Source organism: Metopolophium dirhodum, chromosome 9, assembly GCF_019925205.1.
Source record: "Metopolophium dirhodum isolate CAU chromosome 9, ASM1992520v1, whole genome shotgun sequence".
NCBI lineage: Eukaryota > Metazoa > Arthropoda > Insecta > Hemiptera > Aphididae > Metopolophium > Metopolophium dirhodum.
The window spans coordinates 3,247,122-3,259,118 of NC_083568.1; the positions used below are offsets into that span (position 1 = coordinate 3,247,122).

The 11,997-nt window shown below is 30.4% G+C and overlaps 1 non-coding gene across 1 annotated transcript; it reads left to right on the forward strand.

The window, feature by feature from the left end:
* Positions 1-4,892: 4,892 nt before the first annotated feature.
* On the forward strand, positions 4,893-4,969 carry Trnak-cuu (transfer RNA lysine (anticodon CUU)). The gene has a single exon. It is a non-coding gene; the product is annotated as a tRNA-Lys (tRNA).
* The last annotated feature ends 7,028 nt before the right edge of the window (positions 4,970-11,997 follow it).

Below are 11,997 nucleotides of genomic sequence, written 5' to 3' on the forward strand. Positions count from 1 at the left end.
GGTATAACTTACATGGCTGTGCCTAACAAATGTATATTCGTATGCTTATAATAATATTATTATAGTGACACGTCACACGAGCACGTGTCGATCAAGGCTCTATTTTTGTATAGTTTAAATGTCGGTTATTGTATAATTATATTGTATAATATTATTAATATTTGGATATGTAAATGATAAGCTTGTTTCTTTTTCTATATTTTTCAGTAATATAGGTAGGTACCTACATCGTTATTCAATTATGGTTTTATTATTAATTACTGTACAATATAGTTGGGTATAATTATAGTAAATTCAAAATTATACAAGCTGCAATTAAAAAATTGAATTGGATATGTGTGTGAAATTAAACGAAATTATAAAAATAAACTAACTAATACATTTATTCGTATACTTATTAGTTATAATGCCCAACCTATTATTATTATTTTTCAATGTAATTTTAACTATTTTGTTAAATATTTGCTTGTCTGTTTTACCGTTTTCATATTTGAATTGGGGCAACCTGTATATTACATATTTATTGTATAATATTATAAATAAATAGTGACAAGTCGAACGCGCACGTGTCGATCAAAGCTCTTTTTTTGCAGTATAGTTAAAATGTTGGTTATTGTATAATATTATAGTAATATAGGAATAAATGGTGAGCTTGCTTCTTTTTTCCGTAATTGTCTGTACCAATATTTTTTTCTAGGTTCATGATTTCATGATTAATTACTGTACGTTAGTTAAGTATAATTATGAAAAATTTAAACTATACTAGCAATTAAAAACCAATTTAGGTATGTAAAATTAAACGAATTTCAAAATATAAATACCTAAACTACAAAAATAATTTATACCTATTGTTATTAAACATTATGGTTTTGTAAATTTCTATGTATATGTTCCTATATAGGTACATACATTGTTTAAGGTTTATGATTAATTTTCCGATGGTTAAGTGTAATTAATATGGCGGATTTAAAACCATATATAAGCAATTAAAAAAATTAAATGGGTATGTAAAATTAAACAAATTAAAAAAATATATATACTTTAAAAACAAAAATAATTTACTTGCTAAACATCATGGTTTTGTAAATGTCCATGTATAGGTTAGGTTCCTTCACATACATTTTCTAAGGTTAAAAATTCACCTTCTCTACTCAAACAAGTCACTGCAGGTCTGCAGAGCCAAATATTGAAGAATAAAATATTACATACAATGCACTATAGGTATCTGTTATTATCCATTAATTTAATGGATGGTTCTCTTAAAGATAAACACTAGTTTATCCATACATTTTAACGTTTTTAGAAATATTTTTATTTAAATAAAAAAAACATATCGCAGTCATAAGGGAACATTATTTATAAAAAATATATATATAATATATATTTTGTATGTATACCCACTGTTTCTTATCGTATTTATACTATTATATAATTTTTGATATTTTTCACATTTCCGCGAAGCCTGCATAAATTTCATATTCCATAAAGTATAATGTTTTCTAATTAATTCAACATACCCATAATATTTTAATTTCCAATTGCGAAAAATTCATTAGTCATTATAGTCAACTAAAAAAATATTGTTTAAAGGAGGTGCATTTCCCTGGCACCCCCCACCTCAGAATTTTGGATTCAAACCAAGGGCTTTCGTTTGTGCTACGTTTGTGCCGGATTGTGCTCGAATTTCATCGTTTGTGCTGCAACCCTTCTAAAGTTATAAGGGATAATGATTGGGGGTGCCAGCGAAACGACTGCACCCCCACCTCAGAATTTCGGATTCAAACCAAGGGCTTTCGTTTGTGCTACGTTTGTGCTGGATTGTGCTCGAATTTAATCGTTTGTGCTGCAACCCTTCTAAAGTTATAAGGGATAATGATTGGGGGTGCCAGCGAAACGACTGCACCCCCACCTCAGAGTTTTCAAATATAAATTATGCCATTCGTTTGTGCTACGTTTGTGCTGGTTTGTGCTCGAGTTTTATCGTTTGTGCTGCAAACCCTAATGAGCTAGAATGGATCTTTAGTGGGGGTGCCAGCGAAACGGCTGCACCCCCACCTCCAAATTTTTGAATTTAAATTATGCCATTCGTTTGTGCTACGTTTGTGCTGGATTGTGCTCGAGTTTCATCGTTTGTGCTACAACCCCTAATGAACTACAGGGGATTATTAGTAGGAGGGGGTGGTATGGAGCCATAATGCAACCCCAATTCAAAATATTGGTTCTCCAAATATGAGCCAATCTTTAGTAGTTTGCTACTGATATCCTGTACCATACAGTACTCTACTACTTCCGGAGTTATCCTTATAAATTTAATTAGGGGGTTGTAAAGACGAGCCGACACCCCCCATATTGAATTGTTTGGTCCAAATCAGTCCCATTGGTTTTGACTAAGTTAGTGCTTATTTATTTTGTACTCTTTGTCTCCTTCGTTATTATTTCTTTGCTCATTAAAAAAATTATAAGTCTTTCTTACGAGGAGATGCTCTGGAATGCCTAAAACGAGGACAGCCCCTAGAGTTTTATCGGAAATCACTTGTGGTCGGAAGGTAAAAATGATCTATAGCCCATAGGTGTGCATTAATTATTTCTCGTAGTTTTTGAGTTCAAATAACTTAATTGTAGGAGTTTAATTTTAAAATACACGTAATTGTAATAAATTGTGAATATACTTGAGACAGGGGAAGCGTTTGTAGTTTCATTTTTCAACCCATATAGTAAGTTGTCTCACATCATAAACATTTTGTTTTGGCTCACGACAATTTAATATTATTTTTAATATAATAATAGCAATATCATTTTAGATTCTGAGTGAAACGATGAATGTATTGATTTTACAATGATGTGTGTTTTTTTTTTATTTTTTTTTAAATTTTTAAATTTATTTTTTTATTTTTGTGTCTGTGTACACGATAAGTAGTCGAAATAATGCTTCGATTTTCGACTTCAGTATCATGTTCGATGGGAAAGTGAATATCGTTGGAGCATTGGGAAGGTCAAAATCAGAAGTTAAATTTCCAGGTAGTTTTCAAAAGCGACGTGAAAAACAAAAGAAAAATTAAGGAAAAACGGGAATTTTTACGCAAAATCGATTTTTAACAAAATTGATTTTGGTTTTTGGTGTAACTCTAAAGCAAATGACCATAGATGCATGAAATTTTCACTGGTTGTTTATATTTGCATTTTCTATACACGATAACATTTTGAAAATAATTTGACTTTTTTGAACGGTTTACGGACATTGTCAGTTTTCAATTTTTTTAGTTTTTTTTTCTATAAATATCAATAAAATTTTATTTGTTGGGTAAAAAAGCGTGAAAATTTAATGCAAGGCTCCTGTTATATTGTTACAATAGCAGTTGAAAAATATGAAAAATACATAGGCACAATTTTTTTTTATATGCATTTAAAGTTCAAATTTGGACAACATTTATCAAATTTAAAATTTAATAATTATTTTGTAGTTAATCATTTATAAAATGTTCAACTTTTATAGGTAAGGATTGAAAATTTAAAACAAGGTTCCACGTAAGTAGTTAATTATGTTACCAACAAATCTAAAAAATACACAAACACAGTTTATTTTTATAGTAATTTTAAGTTCAAATTTGGACGAATTACAAATTAAAAAACCTAGAATATTCTTTTTAGTTATTTTGTTGTGATTGTACAATATTATTCTTGGGTACTTGAAACTTCTAAAGTAAACTATTATATATCTGTGATAGTATCACGGTTTGTTGTTGATGTATAACGCGTTATAAGGACCTAATGGATATTGTGATATGATTAATTTGGAATTTATTATAGGTGAATTATTTTTTTAATACCATAGATAAGTATATAATATGTCTTAAACCTAGACTGACATACCGTCGTATCTACTCAGAATCGTTTTTCTTATACAATGATATTATATCATTGAATTCAAATTTTGAGTTAAGTATTTCTCGGCCATGTTTCAACTTAAGGGGACTGTTTCTTCACCAAACGTTTCGGTTTAGGACCCTCTAAAATGTACTCCCACAGTCGGGGGTCCTCGAATCCTCCCCCATGTGTATTTTGGAAAACGTTTAGTTTTTGTACCAAGTTTCTGAAACTCGATATTTGGGTAGATTGGAAGTCGATGATCAAATTCGGTATCATGTGTCGTGACCGTAGGAAACGTTTTTCCTCTTCTTTATGGCATCGAAAGTTCTAAATTGCCGATTTTTCTGGTTTTTTGGCATGGTTACTTAGATTTTGGGCGCGGCGAACCGTTTTAGTAGTCGATGTTATAGAAGTCTTTGCCCCGGATCGATGGGTACCCAGATCAAGGTTATCCGACTTTTGGTTCGGGAGCTATGATTTTTCGTATGTCTTTGTACTTGGAAAATTACGTAGTTACGTGGTTTTTGGATTTTGAGTTTTCGTTTGATCATTACGAAACTGAAGATTCCGGTATTATGGCATACAACGATTTAAAAAGGGTTTATGGTCGAAGTGCGTACGACCATTATTTCGCCCGTAATCAGGGTAGAAAAAAGTTGAAAACGCATTAAGTGATTTTTCGTATACCCATACGTTTTCTTATGTTATACGTCCAACTAATGTTTTGAGTAATAATTATTTTGAACTTTTCGTATTTATTTATTTAATGTTTTACCTTTAGGTCCGTGCTGTTAGTGTGTTTGATTTTTTAGTCCCAAGTCGTTTTTAATGTGTGAACATTTTGAAAACAAGCTCATTGTTCATGTTTTTTTTTTTATTATTATTTTTTCGTTTGTTTTCGGTTTTTGGTCGACTAGTGCACGGCCCCTTTTCGACTTAGAGGTCTGGTTTTTTCACCTGTGGATAGTTAATTTAGCCACCTTTCTGTAGATACTAGAACAACAGCTTTTTTTTTTTTATAAGTTGTTCAAACGGCTAGCTCAGTCTGCAGAGCACGAGACTCTTAATCTCGAGGTTGTGGGTTCGAGCCCCACGTTGGGCACCAGTGCATCACTTTGTGATATCAGTATATCACCCGTATAGACTATAGAGAGTAACATACCTATGGTAAAACATAATTATTGACTATAAATTAAATTCTTAAAGTGGTACATTAGTCTATTTTAGATACTTTTTCTTTTGATTCCTTTTCATTAAATATTTCAATAAATTTAGCAATCATCCATGTTCGAAAAATCACTTTGTTTTAATTCTTATTTGATTATCAACCTACTTAATAGTTAATAGTATAATATCACAGAACAATATTGAATGTAATATTGATGAGTGATTAAGTACCTATTGACAATACATTCATACCCCCCTCCTTAATGCATCAAAGCCCCCTCACACCAATATGTACTCTTATATTAAAATATAATGTATTAATAATTTAATGTGGCTTTCGGCTGTACATAATATCGTGAATATAAACTTTTTTTTTACATTTTAAATACAAAATTAATTAATTTATGAAAATAAATAAGTAATTTTGATTTTTGATAACCTAATTTAAATCATTGGGAATATAAATATTTGTCTAAGAATTTATAATAAGATTCATAATAGACATGTTATGGTATAAAGGTATGATAGTATCTATTATGTGTATATACAGGTAATGGGGTTTTCCAGTGATTATCAAGCATAATGTTGCTGTTATATACGTACGTTTTTGATTATTTTATTATTAGTTCATGATTATTAGAAATTAGTGATTAGCATTAGTTATTAGTTGATTACCGTCCTGGCAGTTTTCATTTACAAAAATGTGCCCATAACAAATATAGTTTGTACCATAGAAAATTATGGTGTAACGTAAAGTATAAGTATAAATAATATTGTTTATTGTATAATATAATTTATTGTACCTTACAATTATTGTACTATACTGTTATACTGCTTAGTGCTTGCTATATAATAATAAATATTAACAGTGAAGTTTTATATAATGTGTACAATGTACATGTACCATGTACATAAGTAGGTGCTTTGTGAATTATAGGTACCTATACTACCTAGTATTATAGGTACCTACACAAGTTTAATAAGGTAACTAAGGTAGCTACTTATATAATATCAATTAATTTTAATATTAAATTTATTGAAGCCAATATATTTTATTACTATTTACTACATAATTTAAAAAAATAGTTAAATATCTTTACCTAAGTGTTTTATTAAATTTTAAAGTCTATTTTGATTTATGAGTGATTTAATCACGCGTATTACGTATTTCCTTGGTTAACTTTTTAAAAATTTTTTCGTTTTGGTCTTTGATTCAACAGTTAGGGATACGTATTTTTTCGGTAAAAGTAAAAATGATCTATGTACGCCATTTAGTTATTTCTAATAGTTTTGCAAGATAAAAACGTACATTTGAGAATTTTAATTTTCACAATAATTATTACGATTACGTAAATTTTAAAATCAAACTCATGCAAGTAAGTTATTTGAACGTAAAAACTACGAAAAATAACTAATGACATATATGGATCATTTTTACCAATTAATTCAATATGGGGGGTGTCGGCTCGTCTTTACAACCCCCTAATTAAATTTATAAGGATAACTCCGGAAGTAGTAGAGTACTGTATGGTACAGGATATCAGTAGCAAACTACTAAAGATTGGCTCATATTTGGAGAACCAATATTTTGAATTGGGGTTGCATTATGGCTCCATACCACCCCCTCCTACTAATAATCCCCTGTAGTTCATTAGGGGTTGTAGCACAAACGATGAAACTCGAGCACAATCCAGCACAAACGTAGCACAAACGAATGGCATAATTTAAATTCAAAAATTTGGAGGTGGGGGTGCAGCCGTTTCGCTGGCACCCCCACTAAAGATCCATTCTAGCTCATTAGGGTTTGCAGCACAAACGATAAAACTCGAGCACAAACCAGCACAAACGTAGCACAAACGAATGGCATAATTTATATTTGAAAACTCTGAGGTGGGGGTGCAGTCGTTTCGCTGGCACCCCCAATCATTATCCCTTATAACTTTAGAAGGGTTGCAGCACAAACGATTAAATTCGAGCACAATCCAGCACAAACGTAGCACAAACGAAAGCCCTTGGTTTGAATCCGAAATTCTGAGGTGGGGGTGCAGTCGTTTCGCTGGCACCCCCAATCATTATCCCTTATAACTTTAGAAGGGTTGCAGCACAAACGATGAAATTCGAGCACAATCCGGCACAAACGTAGCACAAACGAAAGCCCTTGGTTTGAATCCAAAATTCTGAGGTGGGGGTGCCAGGGAAATGCATCTGTTTAAAGGTTAAGATGTGAGTGGAGACAGTTGAGTGAATTGTACTACTCCACTTATCCCTAAACTCTAATTACTTGTAAGTACTTAACCAACTAACCTTATACACACAATACATCTCTGTTATAATCTCTAATTTCCCATCTCTCCGAGCGCACACAAATTATAGATACATAGGTACAATATATCATCACATCATCGCTGACGAAAAGTGAACAATGTCTACCGGCAACACAGACATAATATTATTATTATACGTTATATTATTAATATTATTTATATGTGGTGTAAATCGGGCATTAACCGTAGCGGTTTACAAGTAGGTATATAGGTATAGGTATAACTCACGCACGTTCGCAGACATCATACTATTATATATTATTTAAATACAGCACATTGGTTTTATATTCCAGAGGAGAATATCATTCTAACAATATTAATTCAACATAATATGAAATTTGAATTTGGAATTGCGAAAAGTTCATTAGTCATTACAGTTGACTAAAATAAAGTGTGTGTTCCTGCCTATTTAAAGGTCAGATGTGAGTGGAGACAGTCGAGCCTTGAGTGCATTACATTACTCCACTTATATCCGAACTCTAATTACTTGTATAGTAACTATACTCAACCAACTGACCGCCTATAAGCGAATAAACAATACATCTCTATTATAATATTATATTACACGTACAACTGATGTACCTATATAATATTGTAATCTCGCATTTCCCATCTCACCGAGCGCGCGCCATTATAATATTATATATTATTATTATTATAATTATCGCGTATCATTGCTGACGAAAAGTGAATACTAATTTCACCGGCAACGCAGATAATAATATTATAGTATACGTTATATTATTATTATTATTATTTATATACATATATATATATATTAGTGTAGATATAATAGGTATCGGGCATTAACTGTAGCGGCTTACAAGTAAGTAGGTATAACGCACGCACGTTCGCAGACATCATATATAATATGTTCTGCAGCAATCGGTGGCGGCACGGTACATAATATGAGTCATCTTACGACTAACCTATATGTATATAATATATATATATGTATAAACGTATTGTTATAACGTGTAAGAACTGGTCTCGTCTTCGGCACACTGCTGCCTATTATCGACGTTATGCTTTAATACCGTTTTTCTGTTGTACAAAAATAAGAAAATAAAATATAAAAGAATGAGGAGGAAAAAAAAGATATACCTACAACATTTACACTAAATATATATATATTGGTATTTTTCATCTCTTCGTATATATTATGTGTATAATACAACGCCCGGGCGTGTGTGCGGTGTGTGCCAACAAAAGACGACGTTTCCCTCTCGCAGATACCCCCCGCCGAGAGTGTGTGTGTGTGTGTGTGTGTTCGATAAATCGTGGTACCTAACCGAAAATCGAAAGGCCGTGTTTTATATACATGTTATAATATGTTACCTATATAAACTGCTGCGAGTATAACATTTTAATATTGTACATACTATATATATATACAATTTTATAATATTGTAAACCTAAATATACAGATTGTGTAGTCCATATGATAATAAAAGTTTAAAAAAAAAAAAATACACATATATATTATTTATACGCGTATATAACTGTGCGTAAGTATATATTGTATAGGTTCCTATATTATATTATATTATTATTATTATTATACGTGCCTATGTATATAGGAGAAAGGGCGACGTTGACCTGTCGGCGGCGCGGGCGGACGGCTGCCGGCCAACTGCGATTAGTCATACGCGTGTTCGGAACACGGTACTGTTTTTTTTTTTTTAAATTTTTATTTTTACAACAATATTATGTACCTATTATACGTCCGCATCGGTACCATAACGTTCGTATAATACAGCCTCCGGCGACGATTCGTCTACACACACCACTGCACGAGCAGCACCTATAATATAGTACTAGACACATATTTTTTTTAAGTACGATTTTTTCTATAAAACGAAAACGATTGCTCTACAAATTAATAATATATTACGTATTTCATAGCGACGGACAAACGACATTATAAAATCGTACTGTTGCGGGCAAATTCGCCTGTGTGAAATATTCAGCGAGGCTTACGTTCATTTGCGTCGCATGATGACGACCGAAATTATTTAAATATTGCAATAGAGAGCCGCACTGCCGAGTGGTATTGATATGTATATTAAAATAATATTATAATATTATATTGTTATCTCATCGGTGTTATCGTACGTAATAGGTACAAGTCGTTTTATTGTTGCGGTCGTTGCTGTACTAGCTTACCTAAATGCTATATATCATGTTTGCGCGCACGCGAGCATAAGTAATTTTGTATACATGATTTTTTACTTGATATTATCGATCGATTCGATCGTTTGATATTTAAAAATATGCACATATATAAATGCTAATATATCTATGTAATATATTACGATATGGAAAATATTATATTATGCTAATATTATATACTCTCGCCGAGTTCAGTTGTAGGAACGCGAGAAAAATTCTCAGAATAACGCGAAAGCTGTTTCGAGCGAAAAAAAATTGTGCTAAAATAAATTTCTACTTTAAAGGATAGCTATTAATTCTGATAACCGTACCTATATTGAAGTAATGAAGTATATACCTAGGTATATGTGAAAAAATATATGGCCACAAAACCACTTTAAAATCGTAAAGAAATATTATCACCACCCGTAAAATAGTGGATGGACAAAATGTTGCAAGTACCTATATCATAAGACGTATCTAACCTAACCATCGCTAAATATTAATTTTCAAAAAAGTTTATAGGTTAGGCAATTGCCTATATATAATACGATTTGTTATACATTTATAAAATATAACAGTAAATTATAGTTTACTAACTAATTTGACTTCTATACTGACATATTCTATATTGACATCTATAGTTAGTTATTTGTTTAAAAGAAATAATAAAGGCATAATAATATTGCAATTAATTTTTTGTCTTTCTCAAATAAGAATCTATTATTGATACATTTTGGTTGTGCATTGGCCATTGATGGATATTTATATTTATAATAATATCTACCTGTATGTAGTAGCCTTTAGGTGTACCTATACAATCCTGTAATCATTTGTTTACGCTGTGTACAATCAATTTTCACTCGTAAATAATTGTTTTATTAAAAAAATATATACATATATATTACAAAATCTGTAAAATGGAAAGACTAATTATCAATAGGTACTCAGCGATTTCACTTTTATACGAAAGAAAAATATAATGCTGGTTAGGTTAGTTTTTAGGTAAGGTGTATAATATGTATATGCGCCAGTATTATATTATTTATACACATTATTATTTGTAGCATGTGGTTTTTTAATACTATTCCACGTTATAGTTTTTTAGTTAAATTTTTTAAATGTCGCTGTAATTTTTGTGATTTAAAATATTTAGCTTTAAAACTCTGAAATGTACCTATACCTACCCATTACATACTATACTCATTGAGATGGATCCAAGCGACCATTTATTTGACGTTTATTCTTGTGTTTCTACAATATTCTATAAAGTCATTCTCTTGTTAATTAAATTTCTAACGGTATAATTCATATTGTAATATAATATCTTTTTTTCGGTTAGATACTCGTTTTTTTAATTATTACTTGTTACTATAAAAAATGTACACAATATATATTAAATATTATATAATATGGTAGAACATAATATGGTTCACAGTCAAAGTACGGCGTAAAGTTATATGAATATAAATTTAATATTATTTATAATAGATTAACAAAATAATCGAATTTTGTGACATAATATTATATTATTTTATATTTTATTTGTTTTGATTCTTAACCTTGAAACATTAAAAACATGTACCTAAGTTTAGTGAGCTGAACAATATACGATGATATATTTTATTCGACAGTCGCATCAAGATTTATATTTTTATTATTAGTGTGATTATAAACACAAAACACAAATTAAATTGGGCGTAACATTTAGTTATATAAAAAAAAAAAATATTTATTCTCCGAAATAAATGTATTATATAAGCATAATTAAAAAATAGCAAACCGAAAGTCTGAAAATATCTATTTGATGAATCATTCTAAAATAATTAAATTACGAAAAATTGTATGTGTTAAAAATAATAAATGCAAGATAATAATTATTATACTTATTACTTAGTACATTATAATAGAACTTGTCTCTCGTTAAATCCAAACCACTATATTATTACATATGTCCATGTGAAAACTCGATTGCAGACAGACAGACAGACAGACAGACAGACAGGCAGACGCGATTGTACTGAAGATAACATGGATATATATATATATATATATTTTATTCAAAAAATCGTTTCAACAATTTTAACAATTTCAGCGAAATAAAATACATATTAAGAAAAAAATTATTCGTCGAAATAGTTACAAAGTATTGTTTTTCCGAATAAACTTAAATATAATAACTGTACGTCTGTATCGTGTACATTGTACCTACGCGTTGTACCCAAGCCGCATCAAGACCTACATGCTAGTATTATATTGTGTTTGTTTGTTCGACAATATTAATAATAACATTGTAAAAAACTTACAAATAATAATAAACTTGTACCATCATCAATATAATATTAATATTATTACGTAGGTACCTACCAGCAATAAACTACCTGTATATACCTACCGAAGATTTTATATTTTATAGCTTGCTTATTATTTATGTTTTACATTATATGACTATACAACGGATTGTTATTCTCGTTTGTTTTACCGTGAG